General features: G+C 40.1%; 1 protein-coding gene across 6 annotated transcripts in view; it reads right to left on the bottom strand.

Moving 5' to 3' along the window:
• ACSL4 (acyl-CoA synthetase long chain family member 4) overlaps nt 1-13,744 on the bottom strand; it is a 53,105-nt gene that overhangs the window by 38,459 nt on the left and 902 nt on the right. The gene's annotated exons all lie outside the window — the stretch shown is intronic.

Here is a 13,744-nt window from a genome sequence, read left to right on the forward strand (position 1 = left end):
CTCCTTAGTTTGCTGCTGTGATGCAAAGGTAGCAGCTGTTTGTGGGTGGTAGAGGCAGGAAGACTAGGATGCAGACGTACTCAAGAAGCTATAGTGGAACCAGAAAATGTTTCTACCAACTTCAAAAATGATCATATTTCCCATTACATCACACTCCTGAAGTGAGAAAGTTAAATGTGTGTGTAGGATTTCAATAAAATTTATAAATAAAAGCACCACCGGCTATTGCCAGTATTGTTACTTATTAGCAGCAGGGGTCAGAAGAAAGTATTTATTTTACCTTGAAGCATAATGGAGCCAATTATGCCAGAAGATATATCATGAAGTGCATGCAACCATACTGCAACTGACGTTTCAGTAGCTGAGCCAAATGGCTGTTTGAATCAACTTTTTTTTTTTAAACAAACCTTTCAATCAATCATCAAAATATTTTCTTAGATAACTACAATAATGTGAGCTCCATCAGCAATTTACTGGCAATCAAAGTACCTGCAATTGTTTAACAAGTTGTGCTCTATTTTAAAATTGAATAGATTGACCTTTTCACTGGAAGTCAAACAAAACAGTTTGCAGCACGTTACGCTGACATTCTTAGATGAGAGATTTTTAACTCAACTATATACTGTGTGTAGCCTCAGATATCCAAGTCACATAGTATGTAATACCAGTATCAAACCTGCAAAAACAATCTTAACTGATAACAAATGTACTCTTGTGGCTTGTCTACACTAAGTGGTACAGCAGCACAGTTATGGCTGTAGTGTAGACTCTGTGGGGAAGTTACTACAGCAACTGAACGGGTTATTCCATTGCTGTAGTATCACCACCTCCCCAAGTGCTAGTAAGTAGATCAACAGAAGAATGCCTCTGTCAACCTAGCTGTGTCTTTGGCCACGTCCAGACTAGGGGAGGAAAATCGATCTTAGATACGCAACTTCAGCTACGTGAATAACGTAGCTGAAGTCGAATTTCTAAGATCGAGTTACTCACCCGTCCAGACGGCGCGGGATCGATGTCCGCGGCTCTCCGTGTCGATTCCGGAACTCCGTTCGGGTTGATGGAGTTCCGGAATCGATGTAAGCGAGCTCGGGGATCGATACATCGCGTCCAGACTAGACGCGATATATCGATCCCCGAGCAATCGATTTTAACCCGCCGATACAGCGGGTTAGTCTGGACGTGGGCTTTGTCAGGGATTTAAGTCAGTGCAACTACTGTGCTCAGATATATGAGTTTTTCATACCCCTGAGCACCGTAGCTATGTCGATCTAAGTTTTAAGTGTAGACCAGGCCTCAGATGAAATTAGTACTATGCAATATGTTGCTTTTACCACACCTAGACTCAGTTTTAGCAATGATATTTAATTTAAACTTTTGTGGCCTCAATTGTGAGAAGTTTACAGAATCCTATATACATGTGTATAAGGATTCAACTTAGCTTTCTTAAATGAAGGGCATCAGGCAATTAGATGCCAAAAAAAACCTCAAACAAACAAAACACACACACACCTTTTTGCTAAATTATACTAACAATGGTAATTATTCATAGAAATGCATCAGGATTTATCCTCCCAATCCTTTGTTGTAAAAGCAGACAGGTATGCAAAAAAATAAATTGGAAAAAAGGGACTATTTTGGCAAAAGCTGTATTAGTTTGACATAGTTTAGATCTTCCATGCCCAAAACCTACTAAAAACATGGCTCAGAAAGTTTCTTTAAGAGACAGAATAGAATTTTCTGACTTCTGCAAAACTCATTGAAAAGATTTAGGTGTAACCATATGTTATGTTGCTTTCCTTGATATCATTGTTCTAAGGGCTTGGCTACACTCACACTTTACAGCGCTGCAACTGGGTGTGAAAAAACACCCCCCTGAGCGCTGCAAGATACAGCGCTGTAAAGCGTCAGTGTAATCAGGGCAGCAGCGCTGGGAGCACGGCTCCCAGCGCTGCACGCTACACCCGTAAGGGATGTGGTTTACATGCAGCGCTGGGAGAGCTCTCTCCCAGCGCTGCCGCTCTGACTACACTCACACTTCAAAGCGCTGCCGCGGCAGCGCTCCCGCAGCGCTGCCGCAGCAGCGCTTTGAAATTCCAAATATAGCCATACCCGAAGGGGGTTGGGTTTTTTTTCCCCCTCCTTTTCTTTTTAAAGCCCATCCTAAGTTTTCATATTTTCACAGTCATTCTGTAGGAGACGAGGTTGGAGATACAGGCTGGGAAATGGGTTGTACAAAGAAGTTTAAACTTAATGCAGTATGATAAAGGCCGTCAGAGAAGGAATTTCATGAGTTGGATCAATGGGTGAGGGAAAGAATTTTGGTGGTAGTGTTTTGTATAGACCAGAGGGGACAATGTGTGAATGTCAACAATAATGTTGCAACAGTTTTTTAAATTTAATTGCACTTTAAAAGAGGAAGTGAGGTTACTAACTAAACTATAGTATATATTCTCTAATCTTGGGATGTGTGGGAAGTTGGTATTGATTAGCTAGTTAATGGAAAAATATAGGTTGCTAAACCTCCTCAGTAGCATGACAACACCCTACAAGATATGAGAACTTCCTTCAACAGCACATGAACTACACAGCCACCCTATCTCTTGCTGCCCCCTCCTCCCCCGTGCAAGAGATTAAGTGGGAGACTAGAATAATTACTAGAGAAAGAAGGGAAGAATTTTGAGGAAAAACCTGAAGTATTGAGAGAGCAAGGTCTGGAAGGGTTTGAAGCCTCACTGCAATGTTTATGTAGGCCAAAAGCATAAAGAGCCTGCTTGTTCAGGACAAAAGAAAAAAAATCCTAGGCGGAGGCAGATCTTGTACTGCTATAACCAAATGTTTTTGCTAGAAGACTAGATAATTCAGTGGCTGAGTAGCTACTTAAGGCAACAGACCCTCTTTAATAGGATATAGAAGGAATTATTTTAACCCTTTTAAATAAAACTTTTATCACATAGTGCCATGTTGCATAAAGCAGCCTTGGAATTATAGCATTGAGGGGAGTGACAGGAGATAGACACTGTTTGTTTTGAGAGCTCTTTTCCTCTGGGGAAGAAATGGATTTTTTGCTGCGAGAAGTGTTAATTACCCTCAGACTTTTTTTAAGAAGTTCTACTCATAAGAGGTACTCCTTTAAAGCCCAGTTAGAGATGAATGTTAGAGAGCTGGCTCTATCTGGTGGGAGACTGCAAAGCCCTCGGTGAGCTTAGACAGGGCTTGTGATCTTGTCATAATTTTATCTGCAAACTTGGTATTTGGGAAGGCTTTTGATTCTTTGCACAGGAAGAACTAGGTGCTGAAAAATTATTTCATTAGTGCAGTGTTTGAATCCAGATTAAGAAGTGAACAGAAATCACAGGTAGGTTTTGTTTTGTTTTTAAACTAGTCCCATATTTGTTTGTGACCCCTGTGAATGTATAATTATCTTTTGGGTAGGCTCGGGGTTTGTTTGTGCTGCTGGGTGCATTCACCACCAAAAAAATCCAATTCTTAACTCTTTGGACTAAAACTTTCAGCTTATTCACAATGCTCCAGTAAGTCCCACTTCATAAAAGGAAACTAAACCGGTCAGCAACACTGCAGTAAAATTACTAAACGCATGTCAAGCAACAAGAGAAACTATGCAGAACTACAGTTATGGCCCAGATGAGGAAGCTTTGAAGTATCAGAGTCTGATATTGAAACAGTTATACAGTTTCTCTTCTATGTCTTGGACAGAAGCCTAATGTACTAGGAAAAAAGTGTGTGGAAGTTTTCCTTATACACAAAATGGAGGTACCAGCTGCAGTTGTGCAGGCAGGCGGTTCCTCCATTCTTTCCTGAGTAGGTCTGCTGCATACACAAACTTGAACAAGCTTAGTTCCATCTTCCAGCTGTTCCTCTTCCCCATGTAAATAGGTTTGTCCAATGCATGCATTACTGACAGAGCTGTTTTAAAAACAAAATGCCACCCCCACCCTGCACCATAGCTCTTAAAAATGCAAGAACTATTTACATGCTTGTGAAATAAACACATCTAACCCATTTACAGTGGAAATGAAAGAGCTCTTTCTGGATTAAAATAAAAACATACATATATACAGATTACAGAGGCTGGAATTAAAAACACATACAATTAACCTGAATCTATTTGTCAGATGGTTAATAGTAACAGGACAAAGACATTGTTAGCACAACATCAATGTAAGAATACAGTATGTAGAGGATTAGAACATACACCTTTACCCTGACATAACGCTGTCCTCACGAGCCAAAAAAAACAAAAAAAATGTCTTACCACGTTGTAGGTGAAACCGCATTATATCGAACTTGCTTTGATCCACCGGAGCACGCAGCCCGCCCTCCCCCCCGGAGCACTGCTTTACCATGTTATAGCTGAATTCATGTTATATCCGATCGCATTATATTGGGGTAGAGGTGTAATTAAATTCATAATAGCAAAGCCAGTTATGTAAGGACTGCAAGAACCATACTTGAAAAGTGATATACAAAATGATCAACTAATTTCTGATTTGACTCCTGGGAACGGTTTCTGAGTCAGGACTGGAGACCCATGGATCTATCCACACAAAAAATGAAGAGTCTAGGTGACTTCCTAAATTGCTTGGTCCTATGTAAGTAGAAGGCCACTGCCCTTCTAACATCCAGGGTATGAAAACAGGATTTCCTATGCAGCTTCGGGAAAAAACCCTGGTATATGAATGAACTGATTAAAGGTGGAACTCAGATAGAACCTTAGGTAAGAATTTAGGTGTGGACATACCGACACCTTGTCCTTAAAGAAACCTGTAAAAGTGGGATCTGCCATCAAGGCTTCAGTCTCCTTGACCCTACAGGCCCACATGAGAGCTACTAAAAAAAGTCAGTCTTTGCAGATAAATGCAACAGAACTGGTTTCATAAAAGTAACTGAGTACCAGGTTGAAGTCCCATATTAGGGTAGAGTTTCCCCAAACCCTTAGTAAACCTAGACAATACCAGATGAGCACATATGGAGAATCTTTCTACAAGAAGATGAAAAGCTGACACTGCAAGCAAGTGGACCTTAACTGAACTACTTGATAACCCTGATTTCCTTAGAATCAACAGATAATCCAGGATGACAAAGTGGCACTGAACCAGGAAGAAAGGAGGCAGCAACACCACCAGTGGAAGAATCTCTTTCATTTCTGCAGCTAAGTAGTGCAGGTTGATCTCATTCTACTATTCAGTAATACAGAGCTGTTGGTCTTCCATAGAGTTGGAGGATTCTAATCCCGTCAGCCATCGAGGAGCCACACCCTGAGGTGGAGAACTGCTAGGCTGAGATGAAGCACACAATCCACATCATGACAGGACGTGAGGAATGGTCAGGAGCTTGAACGATGGTTGGACATAGAGGTGAAGCAAGTATGGGTACTAAGCTTGTCTTGGCCACCTCGGCACAATAAGGATAACTCTGGCTCTGTCCTATCTGATCTTGTTCATTGCCCTAAGAACAGACCCTTCTTCCAACATGGAAGAAATGCATCTCCCAAGGTGTGCCATTCCAGACTTCCTCTTGAGCAGAAAACAGGACACTTCCTGTTCCTGGAGGTGGCAAAGAGGTCCCCATTTTAGGAGTATGCTGTGGAAACTTTGCTGTCTAGCTCCCATTCATAATCCTGTGAGAACTATCTGCTGTGGTCTTTTGAATACCTGGAAAAGTAAACTGCTGAAATGCACCAGTTCGATAGTTTCATGGCTTCGGTACAGAGAGAGAGGTATCTTGCTCATCCCTGCTTGTTGATACAGACTACAAGATACTTTGTCCATCATGACCCTAATTGATTTGCCCCAGATTAGGGCTAGGAAATAAAGGCATGCATTCCTGACAGTCCTGAGCTCCAACAAATTGATGTGGAGACTGATTTCCTGAGTAGTCCATCTGCCCTGAGTTGTGAGGATACTGAGGAGGAGTCCCTATTCCAGCAGCAATAAATCTGTTGATAAAGTCAGTGATTGGGGCGGGGGGTGGAAGGGGAGGACGGGACACCTATACAGACACTGAGTTGATCCTTCGTCCAGTCTAAGAAGTTTCTCAGTTGCAAAGGAGTAGTCACCTCTCTCTACAAGGTGTGTCTGACTAGAGAATAGGCCATTCTGAGCCAACCCTGGAAGCAGCAGAGACATAGCCTTGCCTGATCAGTCACAAAGGTGCAAGCTGCCCCATGACCCATGAGCTGAAGACAGTTCCTTACTGTAGTTCGAGGGCTTCCCTGAATTTCCCATACCAGACCTGACAAGGTTACCAATCTGTCTAAGAGAAGTAGGCTCTGGCTGTCAGTGAGCCCCTATAAACTGTATCTTCTGTACAGGGCTTAATGTGGACTTTTTTTTACATTCGGCTTCAGATGCAACTCCTGGAACAGAGCAGGGGCTGTCCGGGTAGAAGATAGCACTGCTTCACAGGAACGGCCCTTGAGTAGCCAATCATTGAGATATGGGAAAACTAGGATTGTTTCTTGTTGGAGGTAAGCAGCCATTACTACCAGAACTTTTGAGAACATCCCTGTGGCCAAAGAAAGGTTGAAGGGAAGCACTTGCTACTAGAAATTACCCTGGCCTATAGCAAAGCATAGGTATTTTCCGTGTGATGAGTATATCGTTATATGGAATTGGGCATCCTGCAAGTGAAGGGCTGAAAACCAATCTCCTTTCTCTAGTGAGGGAATTATAGCTGGGTCACCATCCTGAACTTGAGATTTACAAACTTCTTTAGAAGTCTTAGATCTAAGATTGGTCTCCAACCTTCTTTGGCACAAAGAAATACTGCTCAAAACAATTAACACTCAGCAATTGTTTACTAGTACAATACACCGTTCTTTTGCTTTGTATTTTTGAACCCCACGTACCTGCTACTGACAAAATCAAGAATGCAAGCAGTGGATTTCTTTTCCTTCCATATTAACCAAAAAGAGTTATGCTCTTAGGGACAGAACCTCAACTAGTGTAATTCTACACTCCAGCTCTACTGATGTCAATGCAGCTATAACAATTTAGCTAAGAATTTGGCCCATTCATTTTCCTTTCACTGAAAGCAATGGCATCCAGTGTAAAACTACACTGACCATTTGTAAATAACATGCAATTGCTAAGTCTTTCAAGCTGTTCCTTTCTCTCAAATAGTTTCCCCCCCAAGAATGCTTTGAGGCAGCCTATTTGCATTACTTCCCCATTAGGAGTTGGGAGAAGCAGCTTCAGGAAGCAGGCAGAGGAAGAGAAATGCAGACACCCCCATAAATTGCAACATTACTCAGAAACCTAGAAGAGCTCACTATAAAGGTGTTACCGTCATTAAACCTTTTGGTCTATTTCACCTTGTGTTACACGTAATCTAACTTTGGAGAGATCAAATGAGAAAAGGTATTTTCCTTCTCTGTAGCTGTGCAAGTTAATACAACATGGCCCTTACTCAGATGTATGTTTTCTATATGATGATTACCATACATAACCAAATTAACAAAATGCAAGTGCTTTTAAAAATACATCAAGAAGAGCAATTCCTAATACATTTTGGCTGTTGCATCAGTTTAATCAAGAAGAGAGAACGAACTCACTATTAGTTGACAGGTTTCAGAGTGGTAGCTGTGTTAGTCTGTATCAGCAAAAAGAACAAGGAGTACCTTAGAGACTAACAAATTTATTTGAGCATAAGCCCACAAAAGCTTATGCTCAAAAAAATTGTTAGTCCCCATGGTGCCACAAGTACTCTTTTTCACTATTAGTCTAAAATCTACTAGAGAGGCTTACAGAGTTGAGGGCTAAGGTGTAGTCAACTATCTGTGGATCATCCTGTCTTGAAGGCAATGCCCCATTTGCACAATACATCCCATGTTGACATTAGACGCAATGCAGCAATACTAAAGCTTAAATACAAATATTTCCTTGACTTTAAGATGCACCATCTACTTAAAGACATGACTGTATAAAAAGTGCAAAGCACTCTCAACTCTCTTTGACTTCATTGGGCGTTAAGGAGCTCAGCTCTACGGATTATATTCTACAGCAAAGAACATTTCAAATGGTACTAAATTAATGCGCACTAGGGAGCTTTTTGTGGGTGCTAACAGGGTCCACACAGGCTAGTCCCTGTGCAACACTCTAGTGTGCCCTAGAACTTACACCTCTCTAGTGCAGACAGGTCCTCACACTGTACTGGATTAATGTGCCCTGGAAGAAGTGTGAAATAAAATACCATCTTCCTGGGGGATCTATTTGATATTATAGTGAGTCTTCTCTATCTGTGACTCTTATTATCCCCTCTGAAAAGAATTTTATAGCAATACTTGACATGAATAGGTTGTTATCCATTCAAAAATTAACGGCAAAATAACCATTGTCATCACTTAGCATAAATGAAAATAGTAATACAGCCAAATTGGCAGTGACAAATTCAGAGTTCAATGATCTTCTATTCATAAGACTTGTACTCAGTCCAATGTCTTGGGAAGAAAAGTCTGCCAAATACATTTTGTTACAATATCTAATATTTTTAATTAGTAGTGACATAAATGCATAGTTCATCATCCACATGCACAATTATAAAAGACAACACTTTGTTGTGCTTCAGATTTCTTTGGAACATTAGTTAAGCCCCCATTTTTTTTAGGGAAGGAGTCCTCATTACAATATTATTATTATGTGAGCACTGTACAATCTTTAATGTACCCATCCTCACAACCCCTATGTGCAGTTGGGAAGTATTATTATCACCATTTTCCAGATAGGGAACTAAGGCACAAAGAGACTAAATCACTTGGCTAAGGTCACACAATAAGTCTCTGACAAAGCAGGAAACTGATCCTAGGTCTTCCGAGTCCCACTCTGATGCCTGAACCATCCTTCCTTTTTTTTTTTTTTTTTTTTTTTTAAAAAGAGATTTATGCAGAATCTTATTCCATCATGTCTTTTACGTTTAGGTGTATAAAAGCCATATGCAAAAGTTCTCTCACACGCACTAAGGATAACCAAGTCTGAGAGGAGACTAACTCTCTGGACAAGTATATATAAGGGTATGTCTTCACTATAGCATGGAGTGTCTCCCCTAGCCTAAGGAGACAGACTCCCACTAATTCTAGCTGATGAGCTAGTGTGCTAAAAATAAGTGTGGATGGTGTGGCACTGATAGAGGCTAGGGCTAGCCACCAGAACTCAGATCCACAGGGTCAGGTGGGTTTGAGAGCCGCAATATCCATACTGCTACTTTTAGCACACTAGCTCAAGCTGAGATAGTGTTAAGTGTGTACCCAGGCTAGGAGGCATACTCCAAGCTACAGTGTAGGAATACCCATAGAGGTTCTATGTTGTTATCTATAGTTTATTTAGCTCTGTAGAGGTACACAATGATATACAGAAGGGAAATTAAGCAAACAAACAAGATTCCCTGCCCAAATGACCATACAGTTCAAAACTACGAAGTGAAAGACTACAAACAAAACAAAGATCAGTCTGAGTGGAGTGGGGTTGTAAGCTTAATGTAAGTAGAACAGCATGCTCCTGAGTTATATGAGCAGAAGAAAGGCTAATTGGATTACCCCATTTTAAGGGCATGTCATCACTGCAGAGTTTACACAAGTATCTATGCAGAGATGCTTTCCCTCTTCATGTTGCTGTGTAAATACCAATTACACACACACACACACACACACACATATATAGTGCTCCATGCCCAAGGCGTGTATGCCCAAAATGATTGCACATAAATGTAGACTACTTTGAAGGCAGGCAGCAATTGAGGGTGCTCTTTGCACACATCTCAGTAACGCCTGAAGATAGTTTATATATAGTCACCAACATGTGTAACAATCATGATTTTTATTAAGTCTGTTGACAAAATCTCACATGACAGTCTTGTAAGCAAATGAGGGAAATGTATTCTATGTGACATTAGTATAAATTGGATGCAAAACTGGTTGAAAGACTGTACTCAGAACAATTATCAATGGTTTGCTATCAAACTAGGAGGAGATATCTAGTGGATCCTGTGGGTAACAGTCCTGGGTCCAGTAGTAGTCAACGTTTTTATGGATGACTTGGATAACGGAGTGGAGGTTATGCTTATAAACTTTGTGGATGACACCAAGCTGGGAAGGGTTGCTAGCACTTTGGAGGACAGGATTAGAATTCAAAACAACTTTGACAAATTGGAGAATTGGTGCAAATCAAACAAGATGAAACTTAGTAAAGACGAGCACAAAGTACTACACTTAAGAGAAAAATCAACTGCACAACTACAAAACGGGGAATAACTGGCTAGGCAGGGGGTCTAGGGGGATCACAAATTGCATATGAGTCAGCAATAGGATGTGGTTGTAAAAAAAAGGCTAATATTTTGTCCAAAGAGATGGACAAATTGGAGAGAGTCCAGAGGAGAGCAACAAAAATGATACGTTTTGAAAACCTGATATCTGAAGAAAGGTTTTGGGGGGGGGGGAACCAAAACCTGGACATGATTGGGGATTGGTCCTGCTTTGAGAAGGGGGTTGGACTAGATGACCTCCTGAGGTCCCTTCCAACCCTGATATTCTGTGATTCTATATCTATGCTCAAATTATTCCTCTCAAGTTAGTGTAGCTCATGAGAGTTTTCAGTGTGTCCACCAACATTTGCTACATCCACAGTGGTGTTGCACTTCTCAGGGTACATCCCATAGTTCTTAGTGTTGCAGAAAGTTGAGCCATTCTATGATTCTTTGCCAATAAACGAGAACTTGTCTGTCCTTTTCGGGCACATGAGGGAACTGTGGGAAGGCTCTGAAGGACTAGAAGCACTCAAGCAGTGGTAGCCTGTAACCTTGCTACAAAGTAGTCCTACTAGCAGCTGATGAGTTGTACTCACTCAAATTTAGGACTATTACCCACCTTCCCTTAGGCCAGCCAACTTGAGTTAGATGCACCACCACACTTGAATTAAGGGGTTTTGTGTGTGGATGGGACTCCAGTTAGATGCAACAGTTCAGTTATAATTCAAGTTAACTTTGCAGTGAAGACAAGCCCTAAAGCAGCCACTTCTGACCATTCTAGGATGACCGACAAGTATGGCTGACTAAAATGCGTGCGCCAACTACTACCATAGGTTAGTTGGCTGCCATTACACCATCTAAGTGAATTAACCAAAATTAAAAAAAGCACTATAGAGTGACTGTGCATCCTGCATTCTTCTGGAAAAAGACTCCCTCACTCAAACTTCCTTTCCTCCAAGCTATCCGTAAAAAATAGAAGTCCTCAAGATAACTGACTGTATAAACAACCAAACATGCAATGGAAACTTGTTCATGTATTTATTCTAGCCCTACTGTACCCTCAGTAATTACTTTAAAAAAAAAAAACATTTATATCTTGCATAGTCGTCTGAGACAAAAATAAGTTACTTTGTCTAAACTGCCAAATGCCATTAACGTTAACAAGCAAAAATTACTCATTTTGCATAATATTCAATTATTTGGCTCTAGCTCATATCCCTGTTTAATATTTGAATAAAATATTAACTCAATTTTAAAATAACATGGTAGGGTATTTCTAGCCTACCAGAAATACATTCAGAAGCCTGTGAATATTTGTATTTAATGATGCCTTCTAGAGGTGATTCGTTCAAGAATTCTTCCTCTAGTTTTAGGAGAGATGAGGTACTCTCACAGGTAGAATGAGTGTTATCCCAAGAACAGATCTTTAGCTGGGGTAAATCATCATAGCTCCCAATAAATATAGCCCAATAATAAAATATTCTACCACCTGTCAACACAATGTATGTAGGTAGTTAGTTATACATCAGGGGTAGGCAACCTATGGCACAGGTGCTGAAGGCAGCACGCAAGCTGATTTTCAGTGGCACTCACACTGCCCAGGTCCTGGCCACTGGTCCGGGGGGTGCTCTGCATTTTAATTCAGTTTTAAATGAAGCTTCTTAAACATTTTAAAAACCTTATTTACTTTACATACAACAATAGTTTAGTTATATATATTAGACTTAAAGAAAAAGGTTTTCTAAAAATGTTAAAATGTATTACTGGCACGCAAAACAAATTAGAGTGAATAAATGAAGACTTGGCACACCACTTCTGAAAGGTTGCTGACCCCTGTAATACACGGATACTTCCCTGGAAGGTATTTGAACAATGGATGCATTAAGAAACCCTTACCGAGATCAGGTCTCATTCATTTTTTGGATTATTTTCTGATGGCCCAAACTATCCATCAGTGTAGAGAAGTGTTAACTTAAATATGCAAAAATGCTTTTACAGAACTACTGTAATACTAAAATAAATAAAATAAATTTCAAAATTCAAATGAAACAATTTTTTCTAAATGTAAGCCTTCTCCTAAATTATTTCCAACCCAATTGCAGCTTTATTTTACTTCATTAAAGACAGAAAGTCAAACTCCTTAGTCTAAATCTGTTGTTTGACATGGGTGGCAGTGTTGCCTACTACTGATTTTCATTATAAGTCTCATCATAGTTGGTAGGGTTTATATGTTTTTTATCAATGAGAATCTGAGCTTTTGATTTTTTTAAAAAGTAAGATTCTAGGCATCATGGTTGTGAAGAAAAGCTTGACAACATGTACCTTAAAAGGTCCCCAAATCAGAAAGCAAATTTAAAAGAATCTAAAGCAGGGGTTGGCAATCTTTCAGAAGTGGTGTGCCGAGTCTTCATTTATTCACAGTTTAAGGTATTGCGTGCCAGTAATACATTTTAATGTTTTTAGAAGGTCTCTTTCTATAAGTCTATAATATATAACTAAACTATTGTATGTGAAGTAAATAAGGTTTTTAAAATGTTTAAGAATCTTCATTTAAAATTCAGTTAAAATGCAGAGCCCCCCAGACCAGTGGCCAGAACCCGGGCAGTGTGAGTGCCACTGAAAATCAGCTTGCGTGCCACCTTCGGCACTCATGCCATAGGCTGCCTACCCCTGATCTAAAGTGTATTATTTTTAAAAATCTCATGATTTTTAAGACAGTCTCATGATCATTGTGGCCTGACTCGATTTTTGAGTACTTAGGATTGGCAATGATGGAAATGTAAGAAACCATATTAACAGTCAAAAGTAAATTAGGTTATTAAAACCTAAATATTAATCTAAGATGGTAGCAAGAATATAGGCGAGAACTTTAACATGACAATGTTCTTTAAAAATCTTTAGTGACTGTGGCAGCAAATCCACTCAATTAGTAGCGTTTCTCAACTTGGACCAAATCTTGTCATGCTATTAACCTTGACTTAGAGATCCTTGTCTGAAGACTTCATGAGTAAGATGACAACCAAAAAAGGTAACATCATGGTTCATAAACTAATCTACAATATTTTCCTCAAATCAACAACTGGTAAAATGAATTACTACAGGAATTGGGCTTCATATATTATCCAGAAAAATTAATCCCCAATACTGCCAAAATTGGTTTATTTAAGTGCCATTATCTCCTATGCAGTAAGTATACATGTATGCTTTTTATCAGCTTGGAAAACAACCCCCCAAAACCACACAGCAAAGATTTTACAATTCTATAAAATTCAGCTTGTATTTCAAAGAGGAAAACGCCATTCTCTTGCTCTGCATTTAGCATATTCTCTTGCCATGACGTGCAACAGAAAATATGCAACCTTGGATGGTGCTAAGCAATTAATCACATTTTCCTGGGGGGGGGGGGGGGGGGGACAGGGTTGTCTGTGTGCTACATCAGCATCAGGCCACTTCCTGAGCCCACCCTTCCCTGCAACCAGGAAAGGGG

The sequence above is a fragment of the Gopherus flavomarginatus genome, chromosome 8 (assembly GCF_025201925.1).
Source record: "Gopherus flavomarginatus isolate rGopFla2 chromosome 8, rGopFla2.mat.asm, whole genome shotgun sequence".
Classification (NCBI taxonomy): domain Eukaryota; kingdom Metazoa; phylum Chordata; order Testudines; family Testudinidae; genus Gopherus; species Gopherus flavomarginatus.